The sequence below is a fragment of the Scyliorhinus torazame genome, chromosome 15, assembly GCF_047496885.1.
Source record: "Scyliorhinus torazame isolate Kashiwa2021f chromosome 15, sScyTor2.1, whole genome shotgun sequence".
Taxonomy (NCBI): domain Eukaryota; kingdom Metazoa; phylum Chordata; class Chondrichthyes; order Carcharhiniformes; family Scyliorhinidae; genus Scyliorhinus; species Scyliorhinus torazame.
In genome coordinates this window covers 94910196-94923468 of record NC_092721.1, presented here as the reverse complement: position 1 = coordinate 94923468, position 13273 = coordinate 94910196, and the positions used below count along the sequence as shown (strand labels likewise).

The 13273-nt window shown below is 48.3% G+C and overlaps 1 protein-coding gene across 8 annotated transcripts in view; it reads left to right on the top strand.

The window, feature by feature from the left end:
* Positions 1 to 13273, top strand: part of LOC140391693 (protocadherin Fat 3-like) — a 1133162-nt gene that overhangs the window by 797203 nt on the left and 322686 nt on the right. The window lies entirely within an intron of this gene.

Sequence of the window (13273 nt, the reverse complement as noted above, 5' to 3'; positions counted from 1 at the left end):
GCCCCCACAAATCCAGGAATCAACGCATTGACCTTTTTAAAGAATGCCTTCGGGACAAGGATCGGGAGGTTCTGAAATACAAACAGAAACCTTGGCAGCACCATCATTTTTACTGTCCCGCCAGCGACAATGGCAGCGCATTCCACCTCTTAAAGTCCCCCTTCACCTGCTCCACCAACCGAATCAAATTCAACGTGTGCAACTGCACCCAACGCCGCACCACCTGACTTCCCAGATATCTAATGCTCCCACTACCTTAAACGGCAGCTCTCCTAATCTCCCCTCCAGTCCTCTAGCCTCAATCGGGAACACCTCGCTCTTTCCCATGTTCAACTAGTGCCCAGAGAACCGTCCAAAATCCCCCCAAACTCCGCTAATGCCCCCAATACCACCCAGTGGTATAACAGCAGGCCGTTCATGTACATCAAGGCGCTATGCTCAGCAACACCCCCCCCCCCCCCCCCCCCCCGCATAATCCCTCTGCAAACTCTCAACAGTTTTAAGCGTTATTGCCAGTGGTTTCTATTGCCAAGGCAAAGAGCAATGGGGAGAGTGGGCACCCCTGCCTTGTCCCCCCGATGCAGCCCAAACTATCCCAAGCTCACTCGATTTGTCCGCTCACTTGTGACCAGAGCCCTATACAGCAAGCGGACCCAGTCCACAAACCCCTGCCCAAACCGCCCCAACACCTCCCACAGATATTCCTACTCCACCCAGTCGAAAGTCTTCTCTGCACCCATCGCCACTGACACTTCCACTTCCTGCCCCTCCGGGAGCATCATAATCATGTTAAGCAACCTCCTCACATTTGCCCATAACTGCCTCACTTTCACGAACCCCATTTGGTCTTCACCTATCAGTCCCAGGACACAGTGCTCAATTCCAAAGTCAACACCTTCACCAACAGCTTAGCATCCACATTTAACAACGCTATCTGGCGGCAGGATCCACAGTGCTCCAGATCCTGATATTTCTTCAGTATTAGTGAGATGGATGCCTGTCATAAGGTAGGGGGGAGCTTCTCCCCTCCCTAGCTTCATTATATGCCCTCACCAGCAGCGTCCCCAGATTTCCCCCCAACGTTTTGTCAAACTGCATCGGAAACCCATCCATACCTGGAGCCGTCCCTGCCTGCATTGCCCCCATGCTCTCCACGCCTTCCTCAACCCATTTGGGACCCCCAATCCCTGCACCAACTCCTTGTCCACCGTGGAAAACTCAACCCGTCCAAGAACTGCCGTCCCCCGTCCCCCCCCACCAGCCGGACGTTCTGACTCATATAATCGCCTATAAAACTCCTCAAACACAACGTTCACCCACTCCGGGTCCAACACCACCATTCCCATCTCATCCTTCTTTACTCTGACAATCTCCCTTGCCGCCTCTTGCTTCCTCAACTGGCGGGCCAGCATCGGACTCGCCTTCTCACAGTATTCATATACTGCCCCTCTTGCCCTCTGTAGCTATCCCGTGGACATAAATCAGAACTCCTTCAGAGCCTCTGCCTCTCCTTCCTTAGCCCCACTTCCGGAGTCTCCGAATACCTCCTGTCCACCCTCAAGATCTCATCTACCAGCCTTGCCATCTCTGCCTGTTCCGCCTTCTCCTTATGTGCCCGAATTGAGATAAATTCCCTCTGACCACCGCCTTGAGTGCCTCCCACAGTGTGGCGGCCAACACCTCCCCCATATCATTTGGCTCCACATACCCCTAGATGGCTGCCCTCACCCGCATGCATACCTCCTCATCCGCCAACAACCCCACATCCTGCCTCCACCGCTGGTGCTGCCTGCCCCCTCCCCCTTGCCCGGTCCACTGCAGAGCCACCCAGTGCAACACGCGGTCAGAGACTACGATCGCTGAATACTCCGAATCAACCACCCCTGCCAGCAACGCCTTATCCAGCACAAAAAAAGTCGATCCAGGAGTACACCCGATGCACATGGGAGAAGTATGAAAATTCCTTTGCCCTCATACTCCCAAATCTCCACGGGTCCACCCCCCCATGTGCTCCATGAACCCCTTCCGCTCCTTTGTCACTGCCATGACCTTCATCGACCTCAGGCTCAACTGGTCCAAACTCTGCTCAATAACCATGTTAAAATCCCTTCCCATGATCAACAGGTGCGGGTCCAGGTCAGGAATCTTCCGCAGCACCCAGTTTGGGGAATGAACATTTACCAGGACCACCGGCATCCCCTCCAGCTTCCCACTCACCATTAAGAACCTCCACCCCCCTCCCAATCTGCCACAATGTTCCCCACCTCGAACGGCACCCACTTATTCATCAGCACCGCCACAACCTCGTCTTCATATCCAGTCCTGAGTGGAACACCTGCCCCACCCATCCTTTCCTCAACCTTGTCTGGTCCCCTATCTTTAAGTGCGTCGCGTTCAAAAATGCCACATCCGCCTTCAGACTCCTCAGGAGCGTGAACACGTGACCGTTTGACCGGCCCACTCAGCCTGCTTACGTTCCACGTGACCAGTCTGGTTGGGAGGCTCTCCGCCCCCCTCCCCTGCCAATCAACCATATCCCGACTTTGGGCTAGCCTCTGGACCCTGTCACGTGACACTCCAGGGCAACCCTCCAGACCCATCCTCTGATGTCATCATCGATCCTTCTCCAACTGCGCCACATCAACCACACCCTTGTCAGCAACACCCCCCTCCTCCCCAAACAAAACATCAACCCGATCCCCTCACCAGCGCCTACCTCCTGACAACCCCACTGCACACCCATTAACTAGCCTGCACAGATAGCATGGTGGCCCACGCCCAAGACCTACAACCCGCCCTACACCTATCTGATTCCCCTCACCATCCGTTCACACTCTCCGAAAAGCAGCAAAAGATGCAGTCACTGTTCCCCCATGAAAGGCCTCCCCTCAAAAAACCCTGTCATCAAAATAAAAGAAACGAGGGAGAAGCTTTCAGAGAACAAAGATGCACTCACACAAACTCCTCCAAAGTTCAATCTTCTGCCAGTCCATTGTCCCTCATGAACGACATCGCCTCTTCTGGCATGCCAAAATAATACTCTCACTTCTAGAAAGTCACCCAGAGGCAGGCCAGGTACAGCACCCCAAACTTCACCCCTTTCTTAAAGAGGGTGGCCTTGACCCGATTAAACCCAGCCCTCCCCTTCCCCAGTTCTTCACCCAAGTCCTGATACACCCGCAGCTCATTCCCTTCCTAGGTGCACTTCCTCATCTGCTCGCCCACCAAAGGATCTTCTCCTTTTCCAGAAAGTGGTGCAGCTGCACCATCATCGACCTCTGTGGCTCGCCCACCTGCATCCTCATCAACTCCCTGTGCTCTCGGTTGACCTCCAGGGGCCAGTCAAAGGCCCCCTACCCCATCAACTGCTCCAACATTTTGGTCATGTCATGCCGTCCTCTGCACGTTTGATGCTTTCGGGCATCCCCACGATCCTGAGATTTGTCTTCTGGAGCGATTCTCCAGATCCTCCACCTTCTCCTTCAGATTCTTCTGGGTCTCGGGCATCACCCCCACCTCGGCCACCAACAAGGCCTCCAGGGCCTCCTTCCTCTGCTGGCTGAACTTTGCATTCAGAAACTCCACTAGCTGCTCCGTTGACCACTGGCGACAGAACAGCCCCCTTGCATACCGCCATCCTATCTTTTGGCGCACCACGAAGACTCTCCTGTTATAGTAGCTCTTTTCTTCTCTCCCCACTCCTAGTTTGTGGATCCATCCACCAGCCCACAAGAAGAGTAACACCTTCTCCAGGTACTCCTGCACATTTTTCCATCAAAACCTTTGCCCTTCGTATGGGGAAAAGATCAGAAAATACCGTCTTGAGCAGGAGCCACCAAATATGCGTCCACTCACTCCATTGCCGCCACCGGAATTCCTCAGGATTCTGGCTTTATTGTCATAGTTCCTTAGACTGTGGTCAAAACATGTTCGTATTTATCCAAAGTCCGAGAATTGACTCTGATTTGTTTTGGAGTTGCCATCATCAGCTGGAGCGAAGGTGGAGTTGTTGGTATTAGCCTGTGGGCCAAAGAAATGTAATTTAGCAACCCTGCTCCTGAACATATTGCAGCAACTGTAGTTGGAAGAACACAGGAAGGTCTGTGAAGGTAGTACCTGACTTGGTTCTGATCTTGCCTGTTGTTGAGTGACCTGGCAATAACTTCTTGTTAAGGCTCACACATAAAAGAGGCCAATGATTGGGGTATGGAAAGTGATTATAGAAGAAAATTGTAACAGAAAAATGCAATAAAGGTCATAGCGACATAGAAGCTAAAGATGTAGACTGGCCATAGTAGGGTGTAGTTTACTCCAAACCAGGGAGACCAAATGCAGATTGGATGGTTGGCTAGCTCAAGAGGGCTCCAGTCAGTCTGTAAGGATGTCTGCGCTTCCTTTCATTTGCTATTTTAATTCTCTAACCAATTCTACTCTGATCTCTCTTCCTTGAGACTCCTAAACTATTCCCATAAAGCTCAATGGAAGCTTGAAGAACAGCACCTCAACTTTTGATGAGGTATCTTTCAATTTTCTGGATTTACCATTGACTTTAATGACTTCAAATCATATCCACTGCTCTCATTTTTCAGAACAGGAGGGGCTGCTAATGGTTTTGCTGGTGCTATTTGCAGCTCCTCCAGGCCAGTCTTGTGTTTTTTTTTTAAACTTGTCTCAATAAAACTACCTTTTTGCCTTGCACCTGCCGCTCATCCTGTTTTTACCCCTAACGCCCAATACTCCGCCGTAACACGAACCCCACTACCAGCGGCGGTGGTGGAGAATCCAGGCCCTTGTCTTGAATTCTTACATCCAGCAACTCAGTTTACAAAAGCGAGAGTCTGCACAAAAATGTACAGCAGCTTTGTAGGAACCAGAAGAATATCTATGCAATTTAGCTTTCCATTTTTATGAAGCACTTGAATATGTCAATTTTGAATTATGTAAATTCTATGTGTGGTTTTCATTTTCAATAAATACAAACACTTGGGAGCTAGATCCCAGGAAATTAGTTCTTTATTATCTGCCTTTCATTATTTTGCAATTTTTATTCAAAAGATATTGCATTTGTTCAGATGATCCATTTAAATGATTCTGTTACTAATCTTTTGATATGAATTTTAAGGCAAATGCAGTTGATTCAATCCTATCACTAATAGACATGTTCTATTTTGTATTATATTATGCAGTGTGATATAACACTTTATCACATTGAAATATTGCAAAGCAATTCAGACAATTAATTAAATATTTGGTCTAGCTGCCTAGTGAGTGTGTCCAGACTGCAGTGAATGAGAAACAATGCGAGGGCAAAATAAATTCTTAATTTTTTTGTGTTAATCTTTTATTTCCATCCTTTTAAAGTAAAAATGGCGATAAAGGAAGATTTTTTTAAAATCAGAAACTGTAACCTTCACCTCACATTTTTATTTATGTAAAATATTTTTATTCAGAAACATTTTTCAATTATCACATACAGAATATGCCAGCAAATCTATACAACTTGTGTAAAAAAACAACACAGCCGTACCTACCCTGGATTAACACAGAACCCTCCCCACCCCAGCCCCTCCACTCACAGGCCCCTCCCCCACCTATGCAACCCCCTTTATTTGCTGATGACAACCAGCTCCTTAAATGAGGTAATGAATAGCCCCCACCTCGAGTAGAACACCTCTTCCGAACCCCTAATGGCATACTTAATTTTTTCCAAATGCAAGGATTCAGACAAATCCCCTAAGGCGTCGGTACCAGTGACTCCATCTGAGCAAGATCCGCCTCTGGGCTATTAGCCCCGGCAAATCTGACCCTCCCAAAGATTGCCACCATTGGGCATGGCCCCACTTTAATTCCCAAAATCACTGACATTGTTTCAAAGACGGAAACCCTTCTTGAAGAACTTAACCAGCTTAGGGCAAGACCAAAACATGTGTGAGTGGTTTGCTGGTCCCCTTGAACAATGCTCACATCTATCCTCTACTTCCAGGAAGAACCCACTCATGCGTGCTCTGGTCAAGAGTTCCCTATGCACCACTTTAAACTGTATTAAATTTAACCTTGCATATGAGGATGTGCAGTTAACCCGATGCAGAGACTCGATCAACAACGCCCTCCAAAATCAAACCTAACTCTTCCTCCCATTTGTCCTTTACTTCCTCCATCGAAGCATTCTCCATAGCCACCATCTGCTCATATATGTCTGATATCTTCCTTTCCTTTCTTCCTCTATCTCTTCAAGAGACAGCATCTTATCCATAAGTGAAGGTGTCGGCAACACAGAAAATGAAGAGTGCTCCTTCCAAGCAAAGTTTTACACCTGCAAAAACCTAAACTCATTCCCCCTCGGGAGTTGAAACTTCTCCAATTACTCCTCCGGCTGAGCAAACCTACCCTCCACAAACAAATTTCTAAAGTTCTCAACCCCTCTCTCTAAATGTCTAATCCATACAAACCTCTGGTTCCCACAGATTAGGAACAGTAGCAACATAGACCCTAATTAAAAGTGCTGTCTGAATTAATTCCATATTCTTAGAGAGACTATTACCACTCGGCTTAAAGAGAGCCTGACTGAAGAAAACGGAAGAGGACCAATAGCAAGGACCTTCGAGCTTGAACCTATACAAGAAGCCTCCCCCCTCTGCCCCCAAACCATCTCTGGCTCCCTAAACCCCCCACACTTTCTTAACGTTTGCCACCCAGTAATCATTCAATAAATTAGATAGCGACAACCAGCCTCACCCCCACTGCCGATCCCTCTGGAAGAAAGCCATTCAAAGCCAGAGGGGGGTGGTTTACCCGCCCAGCAAAAGTTGAAAATAACTTGTTGGCCCACTGAAAAAAAACTTGGGGAAAAAAGACTGGGAAACATTGAAACACAAAAAAGAACCTCAGATGAATGTTCATCTTAACCGTCTGCACCCTTCCTGCCAAAGACAATGGTAAGTCCTCCTTCACTCCTTCTTTCAGACTGGCCAGTTCAACTTATGCAATGAGACCCAATCATGAGCTACCCGTATTCCCAGATACCTAGACCTGGCCAGCTGAAATAGTAGCTTCTCCAAATTCGTTCCCATCCCGGGTTCACTGGAAAAACCTCACTCTTACCCAGGTTTAACCTATATCCTGAGAAGGAACCAATCTTCCTACGCACCTCCATTATCCTCCCCATATTAGAGAGAGGATCCGTGACAGAACAACAAATCATCCACGTATAGAGAGTCCCTACCTTCCCTCTCTATACCCTTCCAACCAATGACCTCAGTGCATTGCCTAATGGCTCAATCGCCAAAACAAACAGTTACGGGGAAAGTGCACATCCCTGTCTTGTACCCTTTCTAACAAAAGTACCCCAAACTCGGTCGATTGGTACAGACGTTCGCAGTGGATGCCCTGTACAAAAGCCTAATGCACAAAATAAATTGAGGTCCAAAGCCAAATCACCTCAATATCTCAAAAAGGTACCCCCACACCACCTGGTCAAATGCTTTTTCCATGTCCATGGAGATGATTACCTCTGGCTCCAACCCTGAGGAGGGCAACAACACCACGTTCGGCAGTCTCCTAATGTTGGCCAACACATGCCGACCCTTAACAAAACCCATTTGATCCTCAGAAATTAGCCCCGGCAGTCACCCCTCCAAATGGGTTGCCAGCTTCTTAGCCAACAACTAACAATCAGATGGGCCTATATGACCCACAGTCCTTGGGATCTTTGTCCTTTTTCAAGATGAGGGTGATCGATGTCTGCGCCAGTGTGGCCAGTAACACTCCAGGATAGAGAATCATTAAACATGTCCAAGAGATGTGTCCCAACACAGTCGCGAAATATTTATAAAATTCTCCAGGGAATCGGTCTGGGCCTGGTGCCTTCCCGACTGCATTGAATGAATACAGTTCATAATTTCCTCCAGCCCAAGCGGCGCCTCTAGTTCCTGCCTTCCTTCCCTCTCCACTTCCTGGAAAAACAACCTATCCTGAAACTGTACCATAGTTGAGTCTTCCTCCGGAGGCTGAGACTTGTATAGCCCCTGATAAAAGGTATCAACACTCCGTCACGTTCTCCGGCGCAGAAACCAACCTCTCCCCTAGTCCTTCATTTGGTCTATCTCCTGCGAGGCCACCTGATGTCTCAGTGGGTGAGCCAATAAACAGCTAGCCTTCTCCCCATTCTCATAAAATGCCCCTCTTGAACGACAAAGCTGGCACACCATCTTCCCTGTCAACACAAACTCAAATTCCATCTGCAGCGTCTTCCTCTCCACCAGCAGCTCTGCCGTTGGGGTATCAGAGTATGGACAGTCCACCTCGAGAATGGAATCCACTAACCTCTGCCTCCCCACCTTACCAGACTTGGCTCTATTGGCCTTAAATGAAATTATCTCCCTCATGATGACCGCCTTTAGTGTTTCCAAGACATGAAAGGTGAAACCTTCTCATTCTTAGAAAGATCCACATAATTTCCAATTGCGGAAGCTATCCTCTCACAGCTGTCAGAATTCAGCGTGGAAGACGGCATCCTCTTGTGGGGGACATGTGTGATTGTCCCGGAAAAAGGCCAGGAGCTGATACTAAGAGACTTGCACAATGGGCATCCAGGTGTGACCAAAATGAAAATGTTGGCCCGGAATTATGTCTGGTGGCCAGGCCTCGACACCGACATTGAGAAGGTGGCCCAAAGCTGCTCCATTTGCCAGGAGCATCAGTAGCTTCCGCCGGCCGCGCCCCTACATCACTGGGAATGGCCAGGGCGGCCTTGGGCACGCTTGCATGCAGATTTCGCAAGCCCTTTTCAAGGATCCATGTTCCTTCTATTAATTGACGCCCAGTCTAAATGGCTAGAGGTGCATAAGATGCAGGGGACAACGTCCTGCGCAACAATTGAAAAGATGCGTTTGTCTTTTAGTACGCATGGCCTCCCCGAGGCGCTGGTCACGGATAACGGCACTTCGTTCACAAGTGAGGAGTTTGCGAGGTTCACGAAGATGAACGGCATACGCCATATCCGCACTGCCCCTTACCACCCGGCTTCAAATGGGTTGGCAGAGCGCGCAGTGCAGACATTCAAAAGAGGCCTCAAGAAGCAGTCTTCCAGATCAATGGACACGAGACTGGCTCGCTTTTCGTTTACGTATAGGAACACCCCCCATGCGGTGACTGGGGTAGCTCCCGCAGAACTCCTAATGGGCCGAAGACTTCGCACCCGCCTTAATATGTTTTTCCCGGTCATTGGCGCAAAAGTACGCCGCACACAAGAACGGCAGGGACAGGGATTTTCTCAGCATTGGCCGATTCGGCAGTTTGCGCCCAGTGACCCAGTGTTCGTTCGGAATTTTGCTGGTGGTGCCCAGTGGGTTCCTCGCGTAATCGTTCGCCAAACGGGCCCTATCTCTTACCAGGTGCAAGCCCAGGGTCATCTCCAGCACAAACATGTAGACCACGTTCGGTCCAGAAGACTAGCCCCTCAAAAGATTCCCCGCCCTCATTTCTACAGCCGCAGAGACTACATTCAAAGGGAAGGTAGTCCTCACAATCTTCCACTGGTGCCTCACTCGAAGCCTGCGCAGGTCGTTACAGAACCGAATGGAGATAGAGACGCTGACATGACGGAGGCAGCAGACTCTGACTCCGAGATGGAGACACAGGACGCATCAGAGGGGGAATCCTCGGGTCCACGGGCCGTGGATGTACAACCGTTGCGCCGTTCATCACGGAAGCGCCGGTCTCCGTCTCGTTACACGCTGCCTGATCCAGCGCCGCGTGCAAATGGTGTCCGGCCTGCGGCAAAACGAGTCCGACGCCCTCCTTCGCCAGGGTCTTCGGTGGATTCCTTGGACTTTGTGGGAGACGGATGTTATAACCTGCCTTCTTACCATTGGCTGGGGACTAATGACAATCCTGTGGGAGTATGAGCTTCCCCAATGAGGGGGGGCGGAGAAACCATTAGTAAACTCCAAGTATAAATAAAGCTGGCCAGTTTGGAACCAGCAGGAGAGCGTGTGCAGCAAGGGAAGTTTCTGCTGCTGTTATATATATATATATATATATATATATATATATATATATATGTTATTGTAAATAAATGTTATTACTTTGTATCCTTAAAACTCGTGCTGGATTCTTTGTGGCCCTCACAAAAAATACCAACAATTTACAACAATACAATGATAAATATAACAACAACAATTCAGAAAAAAGACAACAAAATAACAGAAACAAAAAAAAGCCAACACTCTGGTGTAGCCAACAATTTAATTCAGTCCTTCCCCAGTCCATGCTCCTTTACAAAGTTAATATATCAAAATAACCAAAAATACCTCAATAAAATGTTTATTAAAAAAATACATATTGAAATAGTGATCCCTGTCTCTGAATGAGACCCGAGGGCAATCTGGGTACCGCGTGCCAAACCAAACTCTGTACTTTGTTCTTGCACAGAGCTGCCTTGGCCTTATTAAACCCAGCACGCCATTTTGCCAGTTCTGCCCCAACGTCCTGAAAGATTCTGATGGGATGGCCCTCCCATCTACATTCTCGAGTGTCCTTTGCCCACATCAGGATCTTTTCCTTATCCAAATAGCTGTGGAGTCGGGCTATGCTCGCCCATGGCAGCTCCCCAGTTGTGGGCTTCTATCACAATGACCGGTGGACTCGGTCTACCTCAGGAGGGTTCGCGAAGCCCCCTCCCCCATCAACTTCCTAAACATCTTTGCCACATAATCCGTGGCATTCGCTCTTTTTTTGTAAAAAAAATATGTAATTCAGGCATTTATATAAACAAACAAAACAAATAAGAGCAGAAGTGAAATTTTACACATAATAAATAGCCAGCACCAACTTCCCCCACCCTACTCCTGCTCCTGTCCTGCCTCCCCCATTTTAACCCCCTTATCCCCCATGGTCCCCTGCGCTGACATCTCAATCCTCCTTAAAGAAGTCAATGAACGGCTTCCACCTCTGGGCAAACCCATCGACCGACACCCTCAAGACGAACTTGATCACTTCCAACCTCAGGAATTTCGCCAGGTCACTCCTCCTTGAGGAATTCCACCAGCCTCTCAGTCATCCACTGAAAAGGCTATGACGATACGAGGCCTCTGCCATTTTTTCCCCTCCTGCGACACGAGGGCCTTCCATGTCAGACGAGGACTCCTTATTTGACTTGACCTCGCATTATATCCTCCAGACATCACACGCCGGAGGAGTAACCAAAACTCTCAAACGACACCACTTTTCTTTCTAGCAGCACCCATTAAATGGGAAAAAGGGCCAAAAAACAAATCCCAAGCAGGAGCCACCATATGAGTGACCGTTCACCTCATGTCTGCCACCGGAAGTCCCCATTTTTATGCAATGCTGTGAATTCCTAAACAAATACAGCCTCACTTAGGAGAACAGTCTTTATATGTAACACACTGAGTACCATCGGCCGGATTAGAGTTGGGAGATTTCCCGAACTGGATATTCTGCTTTCTGACCAGCAACACTCACCAACATTATTTTAATGGCAGGATGGCAGATATGATTTGGAGTTGTTCCTGCTGCATCCTGAAGCAGGCCCAAGACAAGATGAGCCAAAGCTGAAGTGGCAAGTATAAAAGGCCGGCCTCCGTTCTTCGGAAATTGGCTAGTTCTGGAGGTAGTGTGAGTCCTCCTCACCATCATTCCCACGAACCATTTCAGCTCCCATACCCCCGTTCACACGACATACACCCCACCCACTCACCTAGCATCCAGTATAAACAGAAGTCACAAGCCCGATAATAACATTGCAAAGCCTTTGTGAAGCTTGAGAGTGTCTTCAGGTGGTGTCCTAAGACCATCCCAACAGTGTGTGGTGCGCACCGCGCATGCGAACCCTGTGTAAACTAGGCGCCGCCCCGATTCCATCTTAAAAGGGGATTCACTGCCCAACTGCCGATTACGAAATTGCCGTCGGGAAATGGAGAATCGCGGCCATGGAATTTTTTTAAAGTAGTCTTTTTAAAGGTACAAACAAGAGCATTATTGGACGGGCATTTTCTCGTAGGCTGCTGGAAGTGATTGACTGTTAATCCCGCCCAAACTACAGATAATGTCAACAGCATCTCATGTGGGAGTATTGAGTGAGGCACTGCAAAGGGAAAATGGGACCTCCTCTTGTGCAAGGATGTGCCTGATACAGTTTAAGGTGGTGCACAGGGTTCATATGACTCAGGCGAGAATGAGTGGGTTCTTTCAGTGGGTAGCAGATCAGTGTGAGAGGTGTGGGCAGTGGCCAGTGAATCACGCGCACATGTTTTGTAGTTGCGGAAAATTGCGAAAGATTCTGAGTGGGAGTGTTCGCGGTCTTAGCCATGGTAATGGAGGAGGTGGTGGACGCGGACCCTTTGGTGGCGATATTTGGGGATTCAGAGAAGCCGAAGCTCATGATGAGGAGGAAGGCCAATGTCGTGGTCTTCGCCTCTTTGATTGCACAGCGGCGAATTTTGCTAGACTGGCGGCTGGCGGTCGGCATCGGCACTGGGGGGAGCAGCATGGTTGGGTGACCTGTACGACTTTCTGCAGTTAGAGAAACTGAAGTATGAGTTAAGGGGCTCAGCAGGGGAGTTTGAGAAAAGGTGGGGGGATGTTTGTGACCATATTTGAGGAGCTGATCGTCGCAGGGGAGTGGGACGTGGGGGAGGATGAAAAAGAGGAAGCATCTGAACAGACTGTATAGTTGATTGTTGGGATGTATGTTTCCCGGTGTATTTATTTGCTGTAACCTGCTTTGATACATGTTTGCAATAAAATACGTTTTTTTAAAAACCCAGCACCTCATGTGATGGAGCTCTTAATGTAATCTTGTTGCAACTTGGACCAAACATGAACACACAACACTTTCCTCCCTCTTTACATCAATGAAACAGTGCAATATTAACAATAAAAATTTACAAATGAATAATTGACAAACACAACAGTCAACAAATTAGACACTTCGGAGGACGCTGATTCTTGTGCGGTTGTCGGCGAACCTCTTTTTCTTGTTCACTATTGTTGCTCTTTTTAGCCTGAGTCTATTTGCTCTGTTTAGGTCACCTTTGCTCATGAGTCGCCAGGTATCTTTATGATACCGCCACGTGGTTCAAGTTCACGTTATGATTAATAACACAGCACACCGCTTAGTAAGGATTAAAACAACGGTCATTTATTATATACAACAAGCAATATTAATACCCTAATACTACTTTCTATATAACAAACCTATCACGACTGGCCAATACTTAACTTAGGAAGAGGTCAGGGAAACGAATGGCTT